At 39.5% G+C, this 21,321-nt stretch overlaps 1 protein-coding gene and 1 long non-coding RNA gene across 2 annotated transcripts in view; one reads left to right on the top strand and one right to left on the bottom strand.

The window, feature by feature from the left end:
• Positions 1-21,321, top strand: part of LOC122752702 (zinc finger protein 850-like) — a 1,092,329-nt gene that overhangs the window by 41,188 nt on the left and 1,029,820 nt on the right.
• LOC122752724 lies at positions 8,473-19,482 on the bottom strand. The gene is made up of 3 exons (XR_006356201.1): positions 19,344-19,482; positions 18,980-19,138; positions 8,473-8,599 (listed from the first exon to the last, which is right to left on the bottom strand). It is a non-coding gene; the product is annotated as an uncharacterized LOC122752724 (long non-coding RNA).

Below are 21,321 nucleotides of genomic sequence, written 5' to 3'. Positions count from 1 at the left end.
TAGTTATTGTCTCAGTCTTTGTATTTGTACCATTAGTGTCTAGCATAGTACCTGGAACAGAGTAAATGCTCAATGAACTTAAATTTCAATTCCTGGAAAAATCCTATGGGATGGTTAATGGACATCTAGAAAAATAGTCTAAAGAGACTGATAAGGATTCACAAAATACTGACTACCTTAGATTTTAAAAAGGCATGTACAGAAGATGTATTTATTTTGTATGTACTTGCATGTGTACATGTTCTCTCCCTCAGAAGAATGTAAGCTGCTTTAGGGAATGAATTCTTTCATTTTTTGTTTTGTATCTTCAACATGTGCCTAGCATATAATACGTACTTAATAAATATCCACTGATTGATTTGCCTCTAACAATCTATTTTCATTATCATTGACAGTGAAACTATTGTATTTGTTCTCCAAAAACCTCATTCCCAGGTTGCTACAAGGAAATAGAAATAACACTTAGGAAAATGAAATTGAGAATGAGCCACTAGCACTCATAATAAGGTTTCATTAAGAACAAGTCATGTGAGGACACATGATCAAAAAGATTTTTCTTTTTAGACATTTCTCTGATCCTCATGACTTCTCAGACATCTCTGAAATAGAAATTATGTGCAAGAGATGAAGAAATTTCAGCTTCCACAGTCTATGCCAACAAAAGCCGTTATAAAATAATAATTCAAGGGTTTACTGTAGGGCAAGGACAAGAATCATGAAGAATTTAGTTGTGGAAGTAGTACTAAAGAAAATTAATTGGGGCATCCAGGTGGCATAGCTGATAGAGCACCAGCCCTGGAGTCAGGAGGACCTGAGTTCAAATCTGGCCTCAGACACTTGACACTTACTTGCTGTGTGACCCTGGGAAAGTCACTTAATCTCAATTGCCTCCACAAAAGAAAAGAAAATGAATTCAGGAAAAGCAGGTAGACCTGGCTAAAAAACAAACAAACAAAAAAATTAAACTGCGGTGGGGAGGAAGTATGGAAAAAAATTTAAAGGCAAATTTAAATGTCAAGATCTGTCATAGGAGAAAGATTCAGAAAAATGTTTTTTTTTAAATCACAGATAGTATTAATACTAGTTAGGTGGCACTGGGTCTGGAGTCAAGAAGACAAGTTCAAATCTAGGCTCACACACTTACTTGCTATGTCGTCCAAGGCAAGTCACTTAACCTCTGTCTGTCTCAGTTTTCTTATCTTTAAATGAGAATAATAATGGCACCTACTTCCCTGGGTTGTTGTGAAGATAAAATCAGACTGTTTGCAAACTGCTTTGCAAACCCTAAAGTGCTATACAAATGCTAGAGAATATGTTAAGATAAAAAAAATTCTTCGATATATGTAATCACATAAATAATTAACAGTCCTTTGATGATCAATATCTGTATCAAGGAATTCAAGTCATTAATGTGGCTATTCCTTCCAGCACAATAGATAATAACCTATACATACCTTCTCATCCTTACAGACTACATAGAATTAATAATAAAAAAAACCACAGGGAGACAAACATTAAGCAAAGGTACCTGTCATTGTCAGAGAGGATGTCCTAAGAAAAGTCCAGATGGATTCTATATAGATGATGAGTTTCTCTGGGTGCTCCTATTTGAGAATAGCATTGTGCTACTTGCATCAAGTCTCAGAATACCACACGACCTCCTAAATGAAATCTAGACATTCATTAGAAATCAGCCTAATGATCCATCCTGGAAAAACCAAGTGGATGAAGAATATGTATTGCCCAGACTATGACATGCATTTGGACAAATGGTGAATCAAGTTAATGTTACACACATACACACCCACACCCACATCCACAAACACACACACACATGCCTAAGATATATGTGTATGTATATCTCAAAACCCTTCAGTGATTTCAAAATTTACAAACTATTCCTGGACATAAAAGCATATCTGTTTAATACTAATGTTATCCAAGTTATACTGTGACTGTCAGTATGCCAAAACCTCCAAAAAATAAAAATTACAAGGATAGGTAGCTTTAGAGTGGGACACTGGGAAAGATTTAGATTGAGAGGGATGGGAGTAGGGATCATCCAAAGACCCACTGAGAGGTACATGGTTGGTAGAAGCAGGCTACATATCCAATAATGACTTGTATTCAAGAAGTGATATAAAACAGAAGGGTCAAACATGTAGCCAATAAGCTGCAATACAGCCTGCAACACTCCTAAGTGGGCTCAAACCAGATTATAATGTAATTGGGAAATATTTAACAAAATAAATAAAAATGCAGTAGAATTAGAAGAGTTTAATGTTAATATGTGGTTTTCTATGACAATATTCAGCTCTCAGTTATCCTTATATACAGTTTAATAGCCCCTATTTCTATGTGAGTATGATACCACTGATATAAAAGATATTGTCATGGGCTAGTCACATAATGATAGTAGCCAAATAATAGCCAAAGTGTTGTACAGGTATTCACAAAATGTGAAAAGTCCTACAGCTTTGGTTCTTTGAATTGATTCTCTGAGGATTTATTTATGGAAGAGCAAGGAATGAAATGTGTTGTGATCTGCGCCATTGGTAAGAGTATTTATGAATGAAATCCACTAAAAGCCTTAGTACAGTTTTAAGCTTTAATGGCTTCCAGTTATTAAATTGCTATTAAAGCTTAAGACTTTGGGGATCCCCACTGTATTTATAAATGCTTTATAGTTTTCAAAATACTTTCATTACCTCACTGGATGAAGAAAAGGAAGGCTCAATTTCACTTCAAATATTTTAGTCTAGAGAACTAGAAGAATAGAAATGAGTAAATTGGAAAGGTTGGGATAAAATATAATTTGGTAACAAATAGATTAAATTTGCAGTGACATCCTATTGATGGAAAATATGGCTCCCAGTAAGAAGTAAAGGTTGTAAATTTTAGGGTTGGTATGGAGTAGAGTCAGAGAATTTGTGTTCAAATATTTCCTCTAAACTACAAGTATGACCTTGGGCAATTCACTTAATGACCATGTGTCTCAGTTTTTTCAAATTTAAAGTGATGAGATTGACAAAATGGCTTTTGAGATCCCTTCCAGCTTTATCAAAGTTCAGCCATACTGGCTTTCTTATGTTACATACAACATTTTATCTCCTATACCTATCTCTTTGGAACCCCATTGTCTGCTGGTCTTTTTAGCTGGTATCTTCCTGCTTACAGGGAACTCCTTCCTGCAGGGGACAGAGAAACCCTATTCCATCATAAGCTGGTCTCCTGGGCTGACCTCTTCCTGCTGCAGGGGACCTTTCCTGCATGCAGGGACAGAGAAACATCTTTGCAACCTGCCTCAGTCTCCCTACCTGCTTGCAGAGGACCTTTACTGAATGCAGGGGACTGAAGACACTATACTATCACATATGGATGGCTGCCTGATTGCAGGGGACCCTTCCTGTCTGTAGGGGATAGAGAGTGGCCTCATTTCATTTCATGCAGGCCTCTTCTTTCTGACTGAAGGGGACAGAGAGTGATGCCATTCTACCACGTGCCAGTCTCCTATGCTGACCTCTTCATGCCAGCAGAGGATGGAGAAAGAGACAAGACATTCCATCAAATCTAGGTCTCCTTCCCTTCCCTTGTCCTGACTATAGGGAAAGGATCCATTCTGCTCCCTCCACCAGTTTCTTAGCCTGGCCTGGCCTGCTTTCAGGGGAAGGAGACAAATTCCATAAGCTCTTCACACTGGTCCTCTCACCTGAGCTACCTAACACCCGAAGAGGGTACAATCCTAAGGTCAAACCTCTAGGAATATTGATAACCTACCTGAACTCATTCTTCAATGATTAACAAATTTCCATGATAGGAAGTCATCGCATTCTCATCTCAGTGATACTGGACTTCTGGCTGTCATTCAAACCTCATTCTCCATATCCTACTTCTTACTCCCCTACTCCCATCCTTCTCAACCTAACCCTTCCCCCACCATGTGCCAATCTAATGCCGCCCACCCTTTCCTCTGACCTCTATGAAATGCTATTTCCCTAGGTTACAAACTGGCTTTCATCTTAAATCTTTTCCTGTCTCACTCCTTCCATCTTCTGGCTCTCACTGAGAACTGTTTTCCTCCTGACACAGCCTCCCTAGCAACCCTTTCCAGCACTGGTTGTATTTTTTTCTCATTCCCTCTTACTCACTGGTCCAGGTTGGGGAGATAGAATGCTCCTTGCTCCCCACTGCTATTTCCAAGTTCCACATCTACCACCTAATCAAAACTCTGGCTATTACTGTTACTTACCTTTGGACCCCTCCCCTTCTTGCCTCAATGAATTCACTGCTTGACTCACAAGCTCTCTCCTCTCCAGCTTCTGCCCTCATTGATACTGTGTCAGATACTGTAATTTCTCTACTCACATACTATTGAATGAAACTGAAGAAAATCACAAAATTGTGCTGACTGGTTACATAATCTTTTTAAATTTTTTTTTTGGTGAGGTAATTGGGGTTAAGTGACTTGCCTAGAGTCACACAGCTAGTAAGTGTTAAGTGCCTGAGGCTGGATTTGAACTCAGGTCCTCCTGAATCCAGGGCCAGTGCTCTATCCATGGTTACATAATCTTAACTGGGCCTTCACTGTGTGGCAAGGCAATTTTTTTTAACTTCCCCAATTAACTATCCCACTCACTGCAGCAGTTTTTCCAAACCCTTTCATCCCTTATCAAACCTCCCATAGCTCTTCTTCCTTCCCATCTTCTCAACTGAGAACCATGTCTTTTTCACAGAAAAAAAAAAATGAGGCTATTCCCTAAGAGCTCCCTCTTTTCCCCTCCTCAGGATGTGGTTCTTTCTTACCTTGTCTTGTCTTGCCAAGGCAAACACCTATACATACACAAGTGACTTCCTCCCTTATCACCCTTAACTCTTTCACTTATCATCTTTCCCTAACCGCTGCTTCCCTACTGCCTACAAATCCATCCATGTTTCTTCTATCCTCAAAACACCCTTATTTGATCCATGTATCCCTGATAGCTATAATCCTATTTCTTTCCTCCCTTTTGTGGCTAAATTCCTTGAAGGGGTCATCCACAATCACTGCTTCCACATATGTTGCTCTCACTCTCTTCTTAACTCTCTACAGTCTGGCTTATCATTCAACCTTATCATTCAACTGAAATCTTCATCCTTCTCAACCTCTCTGGAGCCTCTGACACTCTTCCTGACTCCAGAGCCAGCACACTGCACCACCTAGCTGCCCCTCTCCTTGACATTCTTATCTTACTAGGTTTTCCTGATACTACTCTGTTTTCTTCCTACCTGTCTGACTGCTCCTTCTCAATCTCCTTTGCTGGAACTTAATATAGGTTACACCCACTAATGATTGGTATCTCCTATGGCTGTCCTGGGTCCTTTTCTCTTCTCCTTCTATACTATTTTGCTTGGTGACCTCATCAGTTTCCATGGATTAAATGATCATATATATGCTGACGAAATTCTTAAATCTACTTATACAGGCCTAGTTTCTTTGCTGACCTCTAGTCTTGCATTTCCAACTGCTTATTGGACATATTGAAATGGATGTCTCATAGAAAACTTAAAGTCAACATATTCAAAACTGAACCTATTATCTTTCCCCCCCAAAAGGCATTTTACCCTCTTCCTAACTTCTCTATTACTATCAAGGCTACCACTATCCTCTCTGTTACCTAGGTATTCTCAACTCTTCACTCCCTTCACCACCCCCACACCTCTAGATACAAGCAGTTGCCAAGTCTTAGCAATTTTGTCTTTGTAAAATCTATCACATATGCCCCTTTCTCTCCTCTGACACTATAAGTACCTGGTTGTAGGCTCTTATTACTTCATATCTGAACTATTGAAGTCACTTTCTGGTTGGTCTCTCTACCTCAAGTCTCTCTGAACTCTAATCCATCTTCCACTCGGCTGCCAAATTGATTTTCCTAAAGTATAGGTCTGACCATGTTACTCCCCTATTCAGTTAATTTCTATGGCTCCCAATCACCTCTCTGCTCAAATATAAAATATTCCAGCATTCAAAGTCCTCCATAACCTGTCCTCTCCTACTTTTATATTTTCCTTATACTTCATTCACCCCCATGTATTCTATGATCCAATGACATTAGCCTCCTTGCTGTTCCTTACATAAGACATTCCACCCCCGAATGCTGGGTTTTTCATTGACTCCCTTTCGTAGCTGGAATTCTCTTCCTCCTCAGCTCTGCCTCCTGGCTTCTAAAATCCCTCTTTCTGCAAGAAACCTTTCCTGATCCCCCTTAATGCTAGTGCCTTCCCTCTGTTGATTATCTCCAATTTATCCTGTACCTATCTTGTTTATACAGTTGTCTAACATGTTGTCTCTTTTATTAAATTGTGAGTTCCTTGAGAACAAGATCAGGCTTCTGTCTTTCTTTGTATTTTCAGTGCTTAGCACAGTACCTGAAACATAGAAATAAATTGATAAATTCTTGTTGACTAACTGACCCCTGTCCGGAACCCTCTCCTTCCTTATCTCTATGTCTTATATAAGATTCCAAGGTTTCCTATTTGATTCAGTTCAAGCATCATGTTCTCCATGAGGCACTTCCTGATTCCCCAGTCATTGGTACCATCCTCTCCAAGGTTACTTTGTTTATACTTTGTGCTTTATATGTTCCCATATATGTGCATGCTGTTTCACCCAAAGATCCTTGAGGACAGGGTTTTTTGTTCCTGTATCCCTGACACCTAGCAAACTGCCTGCTACACTACAGGGTGCACTTTATGCTTGTTGACTGATTGAATAAATTCTTATATCAATGAGCTCATGGATCTACTGAAATACTGACATGTTTGGGGACTTAAAAAAAAAACCTATGCATATTTGAATGCAGAAGGGAAGGAGCTTCTGAGGAAGGAGAGACTAAAAGGGATGATTATCATGGTGATGTTTCAGAAAAGGCAGGAAATGATGGGATCAGAAATATAGGTGGAAGGGATTACCTTTAGATAGCATGCTTTTTGATAGGTAGAATATTTGGTATGAAGGATATAGGAAGAGTGATATGTTGAGGTGCACAGAAGATTTCTGAGGGAGATGACACCAAATTGCCTCATTTTCAGCACAGATATGGGCAATTTGAGGAAAGTTCTCTAACCAACATTTTAAAGGCAACACCTCCTCACTGACCAGGTGGGCTGCTACTTACAATGACCTTCATCCATCTGATACTCACCTGAACCTCTTGAGATGTTTCTATTTAGAATTCCTAATCCTTCCCCTAATTCCAACCAGATCACATCTGGCTTAGAAACAGTAAGCCCTGTAAATGGAAAAAAAAAAATGGAACTTAATACTATGCTAGAGATATAAACAATTTTCTAAAATTTAGTCCCAATTCCTTGTTTTTTAGAGAAGGAAAAAAATATTAGAAGAAGGCCTAGAGGGTGACAGAAGAAACTTGGAACAGGGAGTAGTAATGTGTTGTTGTTTTTTTAATTTTTAATTTATGGAATAAACCAAGCATTTCTATGACGCAGTATAATAAAAAATGATTGTACATCAGACTGCAGATCTACTATGCATAATTTGCTATGCCTTTCAAATATACAAGAAAATTATCATGTAAATTTCTTTTTTATAAAATTTCCCTCACCCTGCCCAAGATGACTGCCATTAGACACAAATAGGTGTGTGTGTATGTGTATATCTGCATCCAGAGAAAGAACTGATAAATAGAACTATGTGTAGAATAATTTTACATATATACGTAAAATTATTATATACAATGTATATTATATTAGCTTAAGTGTTATATACATATGCTATTTTACATATATGTGTATATATTTTGTACATAAAATTATTTTACACATAGTTCTATTTATCAGTTCTTTCTCAGGATGCAGATATAATCTTTCTTCATATGTTCTTTTTAAAAAATTTTTTTTATTTTGTTGAGGCAATTGGGGTTAAGTGACTTGCCCAGGGTCACACAGCTAGTAAGTGTCATGTGTCTGAGGCTGGATTTGAACTCAGGTCCTCCTGAATCCAGGGCCAGTGCTCTATCCACTGCGCCACCTAGCTGCCCCCTCTTCATATATTCTTAAGAGTTAATTTGGGTATTTATAATAGACAAAATAACAGTCACTCAAATATGGGTCAAATGGTTTTGGAACTGACATGGGCTTAGAAAAGCAACTTTCATTTGTACCTTTCTATGATATAAATTTAAGAATTTTCTTTGATCTGTAATCCAAGTACCTGGTCTAGGTAATCAGTGAAAGCTAGAGATATAGCCTCAGGGGTAACAGAAATGAAACTGCCAATTTCCATCTCTACAAAATGCAGTCCTTTTCTCTAAAAGGAGGGAACAGAGATAATCAATCCACCTGAAAGTATAAGAAAACTCTGATCCCTAAACCCTAGACAAGTTCAGCATTCCCACTTCAGCAATTATTCATAAACAAGGAAATAACTATGTTTCAGTGGTCAGATTTTGAGTCAAGGGGGAAGCCCATTCTTACCCAGCAATACTAGGTTCCTATAGTTCTCTAGCATCACTTCCCTGTAGAGGTCCTTCTGAGCAGGTTCCAGATGCCTCAGTTCCTCTGGAGTGAAGTCCACAGCTACATCTCTGAACGCAACTGATTCCTAAAACATCAAACACATTTCTGCTCATAGGTGATTCATGTTCCAAATGCCTTTTCCTGGTAAAAGGGTGATGTTGACAACACTCAGGAAAATGGACAGGTTATATGGGAGGTGATTCTAATAGCATTTAGAGTTGAAAGCATTCCAGGTATTTATTAAGTAGCTAATATGAACTTATGATACAAAAAATATATAATATAATATAATACAATATAATATATAATATTATATTGTATATATTATATAATAATATATAATATAATATGATACAAAAAGAACATGAGAACAGCGCATCTTCAAGAAACTTAAAACAAAAACACTTGTGAGAGGACTAGGGGATCTGGATGGAGTAAGGAAGACCTAAATTCAAATCCAGCCTCAGACACTCACTATCTATGTGTTTGTTTTTTGTTTTTGGCAGGCAATGGGGGTTAAGTGACTTGCCCAGGGTCACACAGCTAGTAAGTGTCAAGTGTCTGAAGCCAGATCCGAACCCAGGTACTCCTGAATCCAGGGCCGGTGCTTTAACCACTGCGCCATCTAGCTGCCCTACTCATTATCTATGTGAACCTAAGCAGACAAGTCACTTAACCTGTCTGCCTCAGTTTCTTCATTTGCAAAAGGAAAAAGAAAGGAGGAAAAAGGATACCCTAGGGAAGAAAAGGAGAAGAATGATGACTAAACATGTTTTCTTACAAAACTTAGGGGCAGGGTGCAAAAGCAGAATTCTATACAAATGTGGAGGGGATCGAGGGAGAAGGCATCACCTGAAAATTTTACTTTCATCTGAACTAATCAGAGTAGAAAACACATACACACATATACATGCATGCATGCGCACACACAGAGATAGGCACACATGAGTTTGGTATAGAAATACATTGAACTCAATAGAGAAACAGGAAAGAATAGTGAGAGGAGATAGAGGGAGAAATAAGAAGGGTATTTTTCATTAGTCATATTGATTTGTGATCCTGTCTCCTGACCCCCATCTATCCTTGAACCATATGCTGGCTCTCTCCCTTTATGAGTGTGACTCTTTTCCTGCCTCCCTCTTTTCCTCCCTTTCCCACATCTGTGGGGCAAATTCCCCACAGGAGGATGGATGACACATGGGGATTGGGGACAGACATGAGAGCTGTACATGTGGGCAGGAAGGTGGAGGAGGTCAAAGGTCTCCTCTCAGTACTTGAGATCTGAAGTGAAGCTCCCTAATCCTCCCTGGTAGTGGTGGTCTCCTCATTTCTGTTCTTGTGCTTTCACTTGGAGGTTTTGTTTTTTAGGGTTTGTTTTTTGGGGGTGGGGGGGATGAGGGGAGGCCTCAGAGCAGTGAGCAAAGGAGCAGGAGCAGAAAGAGGAAGCACAGTACTATATAGTAAAGTTAACATAGGTAGTTTTGTTGGCCCAAAGTTCCCCAGAAGTTCTCTGGGGCACATTGAGGAATCTTCTCCTTGAGAAACTAAACCAGAGGACAGATTTGCCTAGAGAGATAAGCAGAACCAAATCAGACAGCTAGCTTCAGGATCTCCATCCTTCATTCTGATCTCCCTTACCCCTGGGGAGATAAATTTGGGTGTGGCTGCAGCCTTTGTGTCCTGAAGAGAGCTCCATAGCCACCCTTCACCCAATTCCTCTAGCCACCACCAGTGGGGAATGGTCCTCCCTCATTAAAGGAACTTTCCACAGGCAGATGGACACACCCCCATCAGCCCCCTATAAAAGTACCTGCCAGTCTCCTGCTCAAGGAGATTGGTACCTCAGAGCCATGTGCTTTGTTCCATACCTATCTCCCCATGAGAAGTCCAAGGATTTCTTCCATGGTTTCCCTTCCCCTCTGTAACGATTGGAATGACGCCACCTGCTGGATACTTACTGTAGAAGAGTTCTGCCCATGAAGGGAAGGTCTTTGAGGGCAAGACCAGGAGTCAGGAAGTGACGCGGGCTAGTGGGAGGAGGAAGGAAGAGACTGGCGCTCAGTCTCGCGCTTTTTCCTTTGGACTCTGGTGGAGAGCGGAGCTAGAAATGTGCTCTCCCTTTAATAGATAGGAATCTAGGCCTTTTTCTCTCTCTTTACCAAATTCTTATTCTCCTTAATAAATGCTTAAAAGTTTAACTCTTGCTAAAGCTTATAATTTATTGGCGACCACTCATTAGATATTTTAGACAGTTTAGCTAGAATTTTAGCCCTTAACACCTCCCTTCCCTTCCCTTGCCCCTAAATAAACTACCATCTTATTCTAACTGCTTTTGTGTGCAAGAGGGTGTAATTCTTTAAAGAGGAATTCCTAAGAACCCCAAACCCTAACCCAACCCATACTCCATTTTCCCCCATAACAGTAGTTTTTAAAAAATTCATACTTCTTTCAGAATTCTTTAGGTAAAGTTGAATTTGCATAATGCAAATTTACTTAAAGCAATAGCTGTCTGTATAATAGTGGAGAACTCATGTACCCCTTTTAGACCTAGGTAAAAATAAGAAAAAAGTTAAGGACCTGATAAAGACAATTTACTGAGAACTGACTAATCCCCACCTACTCCCCATTCCCAGGTCAATGAATACCAATCTTTGCCAATTCCAGACTCTAGATTGTTTTATGGATCTCCCCTAAATGAACTATCCCCTCCCAAAGATTCCCCATCTTACTCCCAGGATTTTAGGTTATTATGTAAAAGGGTCCATTTACATTAAGTAGTTTCTATTTAGAGTTAAGTAGCCTCTATACTTAACCCCCAGGCAGTCTCATAGTTCCCTTTGTTCTGTTACCCCATATAAACACTGTCCTTAGTCTCCATATTTGGGTATTCCTAGCATTCTTGCTTCTCAATACTCCAGGTATAGATCCTCTGCCCAGATTAAAGACCTGATTTCTCCTATATTGATTGTTTAATTACTTTTCAGGTTGATGCATGGGGACTCTTTTTGGGATTTGAAGACTTTATGTCCAACCAGCCACCATTTTTGACCTCCTGATGCTTGGTGCTGTCATGGGAGGATTATGGGCCCCGGTCACCCCAACAATTCTCTGGAGGGTTCAAGGAACTTTTTCCTTGAAACCTCAGGGGTTTTCCCTTGAAATCAAGTAGGCCTCTCCTTGAACACAATCAAGGACACACACACACACACACACACACACACACACACACACACACACAGGCACCTAACAGAGATAAGCAGCACAGATCGAACTGAGCATGCTCCAGGACCATCACCCTACATTCCAGTCATCCTAAGCATCTGGATGAGGTAATCCAGGAGAAGACCACCTGGAACCGCCCATCAGCAGACTGCTTAGACCCATCAGGACAAAGTTGACACCCACCACCAGATCGCTCAGGAGGGATTCTTCCTACCCCAGTGCAACTCGGGAAGACCACCAGGCTCTCACCCAATAAGAGACTCTTACCAACCCCATCTAAACCCTATAAAATGGCACCCCCCAAGTTAGCCGGGGAGGAAAGCGTTTTGTCCTGGCAAAACCTTCCGGCCGGTTTCTCTCGTACCCCAATAAACCTGTTCTCTTATTCCTAATTAGGTCTTGTGCGAGAGTGTAATTCTTTACAGAGGAATCCTAAGGACCCACGTGCTTTCTCCTATCGGTTTCTCTACCATTACAGTGCCAGCAGGAATCTTTTGTGTTCCAGTCTGTACTCAAAATTCAGAGGCTTGGCCTGGGTAAGGGTTTCTCAAATTCAGAACTCGCATCCTTTTCACTTGAGTTCCTCAAATCTCTTTGATTGGGAGTCTGGTTATGTCCATGGATGACTTGGTAACTTGGGTCCATTCTGACAGGTACCCCCAAAAGGGATGGCTGCAGTTTGTTTTTATGGACCATATGTACTCACTTTGACAGGTCCCAAAAGGAGTGTTGCCGGGTTCTGTTTTCAAATCATGTACTACATGATTGCAAGTACTTGGAAGATTAGCGGAATTTAAGATGGCCACAGTAGGGGGTCTCCTTTTTGAGTTTACTTTTGATTCTCCCAGCCCAAAAATTAAAGGCCCTGAGTGGGACTTTTTTGTTCTTTTTTTCTTTCAATGGCATTTTTGAATCAATTAAGTGAGAATCTGAATCTGAACCTTCCTCCCTCCCCCCCCCCAAAAAAGGGAGGAAAATAGAAATTTTTTTTTGGTGGGGCAATGGGGGTTAAGTGACTTGCCCAGGGTCACACAACTAGTAAGTGTCAAGTGTCTGAGGCCGGATTTGAACTCAGGTACTCCTGAATCCAGGGCCAGTGCTTTATCCACTGCGCCACCTAGCTGCCCCGTAAAATAGAAATTTTGATAGAAATTTTGTCCCTCAGGAAAAGGTCTCTAATTTTTTTTAAGGAAAAAAAAAGGCAGCTAGGTGATACAGTGGATAAAGCATCAGCCCTGGATTCAGGAGGACCTGAATTCAAATCCAGCCTCAGACAGTTGACACTTACTAGCTGTGTGACCCTGGGCAAGTCACTTAACCCTCACTGCCCCACCAAAAAAATAATAATAATACTAATAATTTTTTTAAAAAGACCAATTGACCTGGCTTAAATGAATTGGTCTTTGAGGATATAGAGGACTTAATTTGTGCATGCTAAATTATCTTAAGAATCTTTACCATTACTGTTTACTGTTTTGTGATACTCCAAGTTATAGATCCTCTGCCCCAATTAAAGACCTTATTTCTCCTATATTGATTGTTTCATTAATTTTCAGGTTGATAGACATATGTAGTATTTTAGGAAAGTTAAACATGATAGAATTCTGGTGATCAATGAATAGGAATAAAAAGAAATAAAAATAGTTTTAACGGCATCTTTTACAAAAACTGAAGTGTATGAAAGCATAAAAAGCTCTAGTGGCTCCTTCTTGCTTTTAGGATAAAATACAAACTACTCCTTTTTGGTGTTTAAGACCTTTTACAATCTGGTTCCACCCTGCTCTTCCAGACATAGTACACATTACTCCCCTTTACAGACTCTATGCTCCAGGCAAATTGATCTTCTTGCTGTTCCTCACACATTTCAACAACAATGTCTGTGCTTTTGCACAGGCTAACCTGTATGCCTGAAGTGTATTTCATCTCTGCTTTTGCTTGTTGGAATCTTTAGTTTCCTTCAAAGTTCACCTCAACTGGCCCTTTCTACATCAGCCCTTCCTGATTCCCAACTAAAAGTACTCTTCAAAATCGACTCTGTATTTACTTATTCATGTTCATGTTGATTGACTCAGAATTTAAGCTCCTTTATGGTAGGGGTTATTTTGATTTTGTCTAGTTCAACACATAAACTATATGTATGTGGTGGTGGTGGAGGGATCCTGGTTCAATACATACATATGTGTATATACAGATGTATGTATGTATACATACATGTGTATCTGCAATTCTCTAAGACTTTAAGTTGCAAAGAAGGTGCCAACTTGTATCAGTGGAGGGAATTTCCTCACTTGGGAGTTTTCTAGACCAATGAAACCACAGCTCCAATCCCTGTCCCCATTCCCAGGACCCAGCACAATGCCTGACAAAGAGCAGGCATTTACTAAATGCTAGCTAATTGATTCTGTGAACTAATGGTATTTATTCTCTTTACCATTCATTCTGATGTTCTCTTGTACTATTATTTAAGTGTTTTTGTGTCTTACCTTCACACTGAGATTACATGTCTTTTAATATTAAAGGTCATAGGGGGCGGCTAGGTGGCGCAGTGGATAAAGCACCGGCCCTGGATTCAGGAGTACCTGAGTTCAAATCAGGCCTCAGACACTTGACACTTACAAAAATATGTATAGTAGTTCTTTTTGCAGTGGGAAAATATAAAAAGAGCAAATCATTCCAAGACTCCAATTCACTACTAATAAGAGAAAAGCAAATCAAAACTATACCAAGGTCCCATCTCATACCTTGCAAATTGGTAAAGATGACATAAGATGAGAATAGTCAATGTTGGAAGCGTTGTAGAAAGATAGGTATAGCAGTATATTGCTGGTAGAGCTAGCAAATAAAGTTATGCTCTTTGACCCAGAGACTCCACTGCTTATACACCAAAAAGGTGATTGATAAGAATGTCCCCATATACATGAAATTAATTATAGCAGCATTTTTTGTCATACATAGAATTAGAAACAAAGAGGATATTCAGTAACTAGGGAATGGATAAGTGTTGTACATGAATGTAACGGAATATTACCATTCTGTAAGAAATATAAGCAGAGTCAAAAAACAATATATGGAATATGTATAAATATATAATATTTATAAATATATAAATGGAAAGAACAATAAGATAATCAAAAGTAATTGTTACAAAATTACAAAGAAAAAATATTTAAGATAACCCCATCCTTCACAGAGGTGGGAGGTTCACAGGTTGTAATACAATGTACATTTTTTACAAAGTATTGATCAATTTTGTTTATTTTTTCCCATTCCTTTTTTTAAAAAAATAAATATTATTAGTGATATGGAATAACTTTCTGCACCACCTAACTGTCCCCAGGCCTGAGTGCTAGGCACTGCCTTTGCTAGGGTAGGGATATTACTGAAAGTGCTGCCACTGCTGGGGCCTAAATTTACAATATGCCAAGACTCAGTTTGACATGAATCTGAGCACTGCTGCTTGGCCCACCATGTTTATAAGGCCAAGGAAGGCTCTATCTGGTCATTCAGGCAACTCAAGAGGGTTATAGCCAGCCAGATAAGAACTTGGGCTCTTCCTCTCATCATTAGTCATCCTTTCCAATGCAGGAAATTCTTCCTGAAGCCAGTTAGCCTTTACTGAACATCCAGAACTCACAAAGCTGCCACCAAGTCTAAGAATATCCTGCTTGGGGAAAGAGACACAAAAAGGTGGTCAGAGACAGGTAAGGATCAAGCAATCCATTTCTTTTCTTTTTTTGTTCTTTTTCTTTTTTTGGTTAGGCAATTGGGGTTAAATGACTTGCCCAGGATCACACAGCTAGTAAGTGTCAAGTGTCTGAGGCCAGATATGAACTCAGGTCCTCCTGAATCCAGGGCTGGTGCTCTATCCACTGAGCCACCTAGCTGCCCCAACCCATTTCTTTTCAAGAACAGAATGTGGTATTGCTAAGGGAAGAAAAAAATATTCAGTAATGGTAACTATGCTCACTCAGCTGAATTACATTGCAGGTCTTAACTACGTTTTTTTGTTGAGCACCCTTCCCCTTATGTGGCTAAGTAAATCTCTTTTTGTTTACTGTTAAATGGCTTGTCATATCATATTTCTCTAATCACTCCCTGACATTAGTGTCTCATGTCATTCCAAAACTGGAATTCAACTACCTGGGATAAGTCAGGGAGGTTCACAATACAGGTAAAAAGCCAGAGTAATATGCTGATACCCTCCTGATGTCAGGAGAAATTGAGGATGGTCTCCAATAATGTTGGGTATATTAATTGTAAATAACTTATGGGAGGACATAGACAAAAGTCACACAGGATGAGCAAGCATGGAGTAGAAGGGATTTCCAAACTGATAGGATCACAGATCCATGAGAGAATTTGAGTAGTAGTATTATTGTTTCCTAATCTCTACTTCAAACTATTGAGAACACAGTTATTACTTAGTTCTAAAGCTCAGTTCAAATGTCACTTTCTGCAGGAGATTCTAAAGCCTTCCCTTCTAAGAATAACTTCCCTCTCCTCTGCATATATTTTGTAAGTGCCAGTTTATTTAAATGTCTTTCCCATTAGAATGTAAACTCCTTTGCCCTTTTATATATCTGTAAGCACTTATCCCAGTGCCTATTACTGATCTGAATAACTGATATTGATAACCTACAATTCATGCTGCTCCTGAAAACCTCTACCAAAGCTTGCTTTCTGAAACTCTCTGCAGGCACACACACCAAAATGGGGAACCACAAATGGAAAGTCATCCAAATAACCTGATTCCCCAAAGAGTTTTCCCTCTTGTCAAAAGTCAGTTCTAAAGTATAAGAATTAAATTTAAAAATACCAGCTTAAAATTCTAGAATAATCGTTTATTTTAGGTTAATTTTTTTTTCTATCTTAAGTTCTCCCCACCTCCCCCAAGCTTATAAGAGTGGGAAAGAGGAAGATGCCTCATCAGGACTACTGATTATCGTTGTTCTTCTGCCTCACAGATATGCTCTGCCATCTTGATTGTGGAAATACCCCCTAGTGAGGCATCCTATCAGGTTGTTGTTTTTTTTTTTCTTATTCCCCTCCTAGGGAAATTTATTCTCTGTCCTCCTCATAGAATCTCAGAAGTTGGTAGATAGGGGCAGCTAGGTGACATGGTGGATAAAGCACCAGCCCTGGATTCAGGAGGACCTGAGTTCAAATCCAGCCTCAGACACTTGACACTTACAAGCTGTGTGACCCTGGGCAAGTCACTTAACCCTCATTGCCCTGCAAAAAGCAAAAAAAAAGCAAAAAAAAAATAAAGTTGGTAGATACCTCAGAATTCAGATAGTCCAATTCCTACCTAGCCAAGTAGTCATCTAGTTTCAACTTGCAGATCTTCAGTGATGAGGAATTCCTTGCCAAGGCAGCCCATTCTACTTTTGGAAGGTTCTAATTGTTTTACTAAGCTTTCCCTCATATTGAGTCAAGATCTGTCTCTATATAACTTCTGCTACTTGCAGTTTGGTCCACAGAAGCCAAACAAAACAAATCTAGTCCCTCTGCTATATGACAGCTGGTTAAATATTTGAAGACAATCATATCCACTCAAGTCTTTTATTCATCAGTTTCTTCAACTGATCTTTGTTTAGCATGGTCTTGAGATACTTAATCTTGTTTGCTCTTCTCTGGATATATTCCAGTTTGTCAATGTCCTACCCAAAATAAGTTGTCTGTGTTTTAGGGTACTAAAGAATGGGATGTAAAGTGGGTACCCATTGACTGGAGAAATGATTCAACAGATTGTATACACAAATATAATGGAATAACATTGTGTAGCAAAAAATGACAAATATTAAGAATTCAGAAAAACATGGGAAGATTTGTATGAATTGATTCAGAGTAAAATAAGCTAACTACAAGTACAACACAAACAATGACTACAAAAATGTAAATTAAAGATCACTAAAAGGAAGCCAAACTGATTAACTGAAAACCAAATAATGGTACTAGAGATGATGAACTCAGGGGCAGAATGTTATATACTTTTTCAGTCTTGGTCACTTAATTAGCTGCTTTTGCTTAATTACTTTTCTTTATTACAAGAGAGGATTCAAATCTGTTCAGAAAGGTAGCAGAGGAGGGAAGGAAAACATCCAAAAATAACAGTAAAGTAAAAACACAAAAGCATCAATAAAACTTATTTTTCAAAAATTGTGGTGCTCAGAATTCAGCACAATACTCTAGATGTTCTTTGACCAGGGTAGAGTATAGAAAGATTATACATTAATGAAGACTAAAGCCACATTTGCTTTTTGGATACTAGTCATATTATTGATTCATACTGAGTTTCCATGCAGACATAGATGAAATACTTAACAAATCTGTGGATGACATCAAACTTAGAAAGATATTAACATACCGGATGACAGGACTGGGATCCCCACCCCCCAAAAAAAAATCTTGGCAGGATGGAACAAAGAGATGAATCTAGTAGGATAAGATTTTGCAAGGATAAATGTGAGATCCCACATTTGGGCTCAAAAGAGTAACCATATGAGATGCCTTTTTATATATGTGAAAGCAATATGATAGTTTTACAGAATTGTAAACACATTGTGGCAGCCAAAAAAAGCAACTTATCTTAGCCTGCTTTAACAGATACATTCTATCCAGAATAAGGAAGGTGATAATACTGCTTTATTTTTCCCTTAACGGACAATGTCTGGATTACTGCTTTTGTTCTGAGCAAAACATTTCAGCATAGTATCCCAATATTTGGTTTAATTAATAAGAACACTGACAAACTGGATTGTGTCTAGAGGAAGACAACCAGGATGGTGAAAGGAGGGTCTCCAGTCGTTGATGGGAGACAAAGGCAGATCCCTAGTACAAAGCATTAGAAACTTTGCCCTAAGAATACAGAAATGTATTCTGTTTGGGGGCAGCTAGGTAACCAAGTGAAGAGAGTGTCAAGGCCTAAAGTCAGAAAGACTCAAATTTCTGAGTTAAAATCTAACCTCAGACTTGATAGCTGTATGACCTTGGACAAGTCACTTAACCCTGTTTGCCTGTTTCTCATCCGTAAATTGAGCTAAAGAAGGAAATGGCAAACTGTATCTTTGCCAAGAAAACCCCAAATGAAGTTATGAAGAGTTGGACACAACTGAACAACATCAGAATACTACAGAAATCACACTCTTTTGGCCAAATCATTCAACTTTTTTGGAATCTAATTAACCATGGTTAACAGATAAAACTCTTAATCTTCAAGAATTCATCAGTGTGGGATACTCACCCTTCTCCTCAAGCATTTGACTCAAGATCTCCATGGTCGATCCCTCCTGAAAAGCCTATATTTGTTATGACTTCAATGAAGTCTGTGCCTTCCCTGAAAGCAGTCACCAACTGCTGTAGCACCCAGTAGTTCCAGTATCTGCTTCTTCCTCTGAGCTCCCTGCAGCAGGAGCAAAGCAAATTGGATTGGCTGGTAGGGAGAAGGGGTCCACCCTCTGGTGTCCTTGTCTTAAGGAGTGCAGAACCCACACAACACAGCAGATCCCTGCAACACACACACACACACACACACACACACACACACACACACACACACACACACACACACACACAGTAACCTGCCCCCCCCACCCCCAATTATATACCTCGGCCCTGACTACTTGTGAGTTGTGCATACAAAGTGGAAGTAAACTAAGGTGCACGAGGTCGAGGAGAAAAATGAGACAGGGCGATGGGTGACAGAACAATCCGAACACGACGCCCAGGCGCATCTGGACAGAGCCCGGCCCGACAGGGAACTGCGCCTGCGTTCCGTTCCGTTCCGGGGTATCTCTAAACCGCTTAACCAAGCTCCCACACTCCATTTCCCAAGAACCGCAGCGGCTCTTTGTTACTATGCATGCCCTGAGGATTGATGGGCTGTGAATTAAGTCTTGGAAGTCCAACCAGATCTCTCTCCCCTAAGCCTGAGTCTTTAGCTCCAGGATCTGTTCAGGGCTGAATTAAAGGATATAAGGTCTGTCTGCTTACTACTTCCAACTAGACTGAAACCTACCTACGTAGTCCAGGACCAATGCAGAGATTGATGCTAGACACTGGTGGCTGGGTTGGCAGAGGGATGAATAATAATCATGGTAAATACCAGCCTCTCAGGTAGTGATATTATTCTACTTTGCAAAGGGGACAGAGAGGAGAGAAAACAATAACAGTAATAGCTAATTTATGGTGCTTTAAGGTTTATAAGAGTTTCACAAAATGCCATCTCATTTGTTCTTGACAACAACCTTATGAGGCAGGTGCTGTTATTAAAATCCAACTTTACAGTTAATAAAACTGAGGCTAGGAGAAAACGACTCGGCAGCCATCTTTTCCTCCTCTGTCGCGGCCTCCTCTGCGGTCGACGCGGAGCCCTCGGCAGCGCCATGTTTGGGCAGAGCTTGCGCAGGTTCTCCATCTCCTTGGTTCGCAGGAGCCACTATGAGGAGGGCCGGGGAAAGAACCTGCCCTTTTCAATAGAAAACAAATGGCGGTTGCTGGTAATGGTAACTGTGTACTTTGAATCTGGATTTGCTGCATCTTTCTATATATTCAGATGCTTAAGAAATAAGATTCTCCTATACAGGAATGTAAAAGCAGTTCAGAAGAATGGAGTAAGCAAGCTATTGACCATAATAGATGTCTTTATAAATAAAACTATTAAATTAATGTTTTGGAGTGATCTTTATTGAATATACTGGGTCATATGTTAATTTGACAATTTTGCTGTCAGTCATATCTAAAGTAATGTCTGCTGTAGACTGTATTGACTTGTTAAATAATTGTTACTGCCAAGGTGGGTGACTTGGGCTCAAAATTCAGTAACAGCATTATTCATGCAGAATTGTAACTGGCTATCCACTGATCTTTTTTTTTTTTAATGAATGAAGACACTATCATATACATTGCCTCTGAGCATTTAACCAAATTTTATAGTGGAATTGCTACATATTTGAAAAACTGAAACTGTGCCCATGACTAAGGTATCAAAAAGTGCTTAATCATCAATTTGTTGTTTAGATTATACAGTGTTTTCCACAAACACTGCAGTCCCCCATTTAAAATCATTCAGTATCCACCCTACCTTCTTGTTTTGCATATGATAAAATTTAAGTTCCCTTGCCTGATAATTCAGTTATCTCCATAACCTGGTAACCTCACCGAGATTTCAACTTAGCTACTGCTACCTTCCCTCTACTAACCTATGTCTCAGAATAAACTTATCTTCTCACCAAAAATAAAATAAAATAAAACTGAGGCTAAGAAAAATTAAATGACTTTCCCAGAATTAAAAAAAAAAATAAACCACCTAGTAAGTATCTAAGACAGGATTCCAACTGAAATCTTCCTAACTTCAAGTTCAGCACTCTAGCTAAACTGTCTAAAATATCTAATGAGTGGTCGCCAATAAATGATAAGCTTTAGCAAGAGTTAGACTTTTAAGCATTTATTAAGGAGAATAAGAATTTGGTAAAGAGAGAGAGAAAGGCCTAGATTTCTATCTATTAAAGGGAGAGCACATTTTTAGCTCCCTTCTCCACCAGAGTCCAGAGGAAAGAGCCCCAGAGTCAGCGCCAGTCTCTTCCT

This window comes from Dromiciops gliroides, chromosome 4 (genome assembly GCF_019393635.1).
Source record: "Dromiciops gliroides isolate mDroGli1 chromosome 4, mDroGli1.pri, whole genome shotgun sequence".
Classification (NCBI taxonomy): Eukaryota; Metazoa; Chordata; class Mammalia; order Microbiotheria; family Microbiotheriidae; genus Dromiciops; species Dromiciops gliroides.
This window is presented reverse-complemented; position numbering and strand designations above follow the sequence as displayed.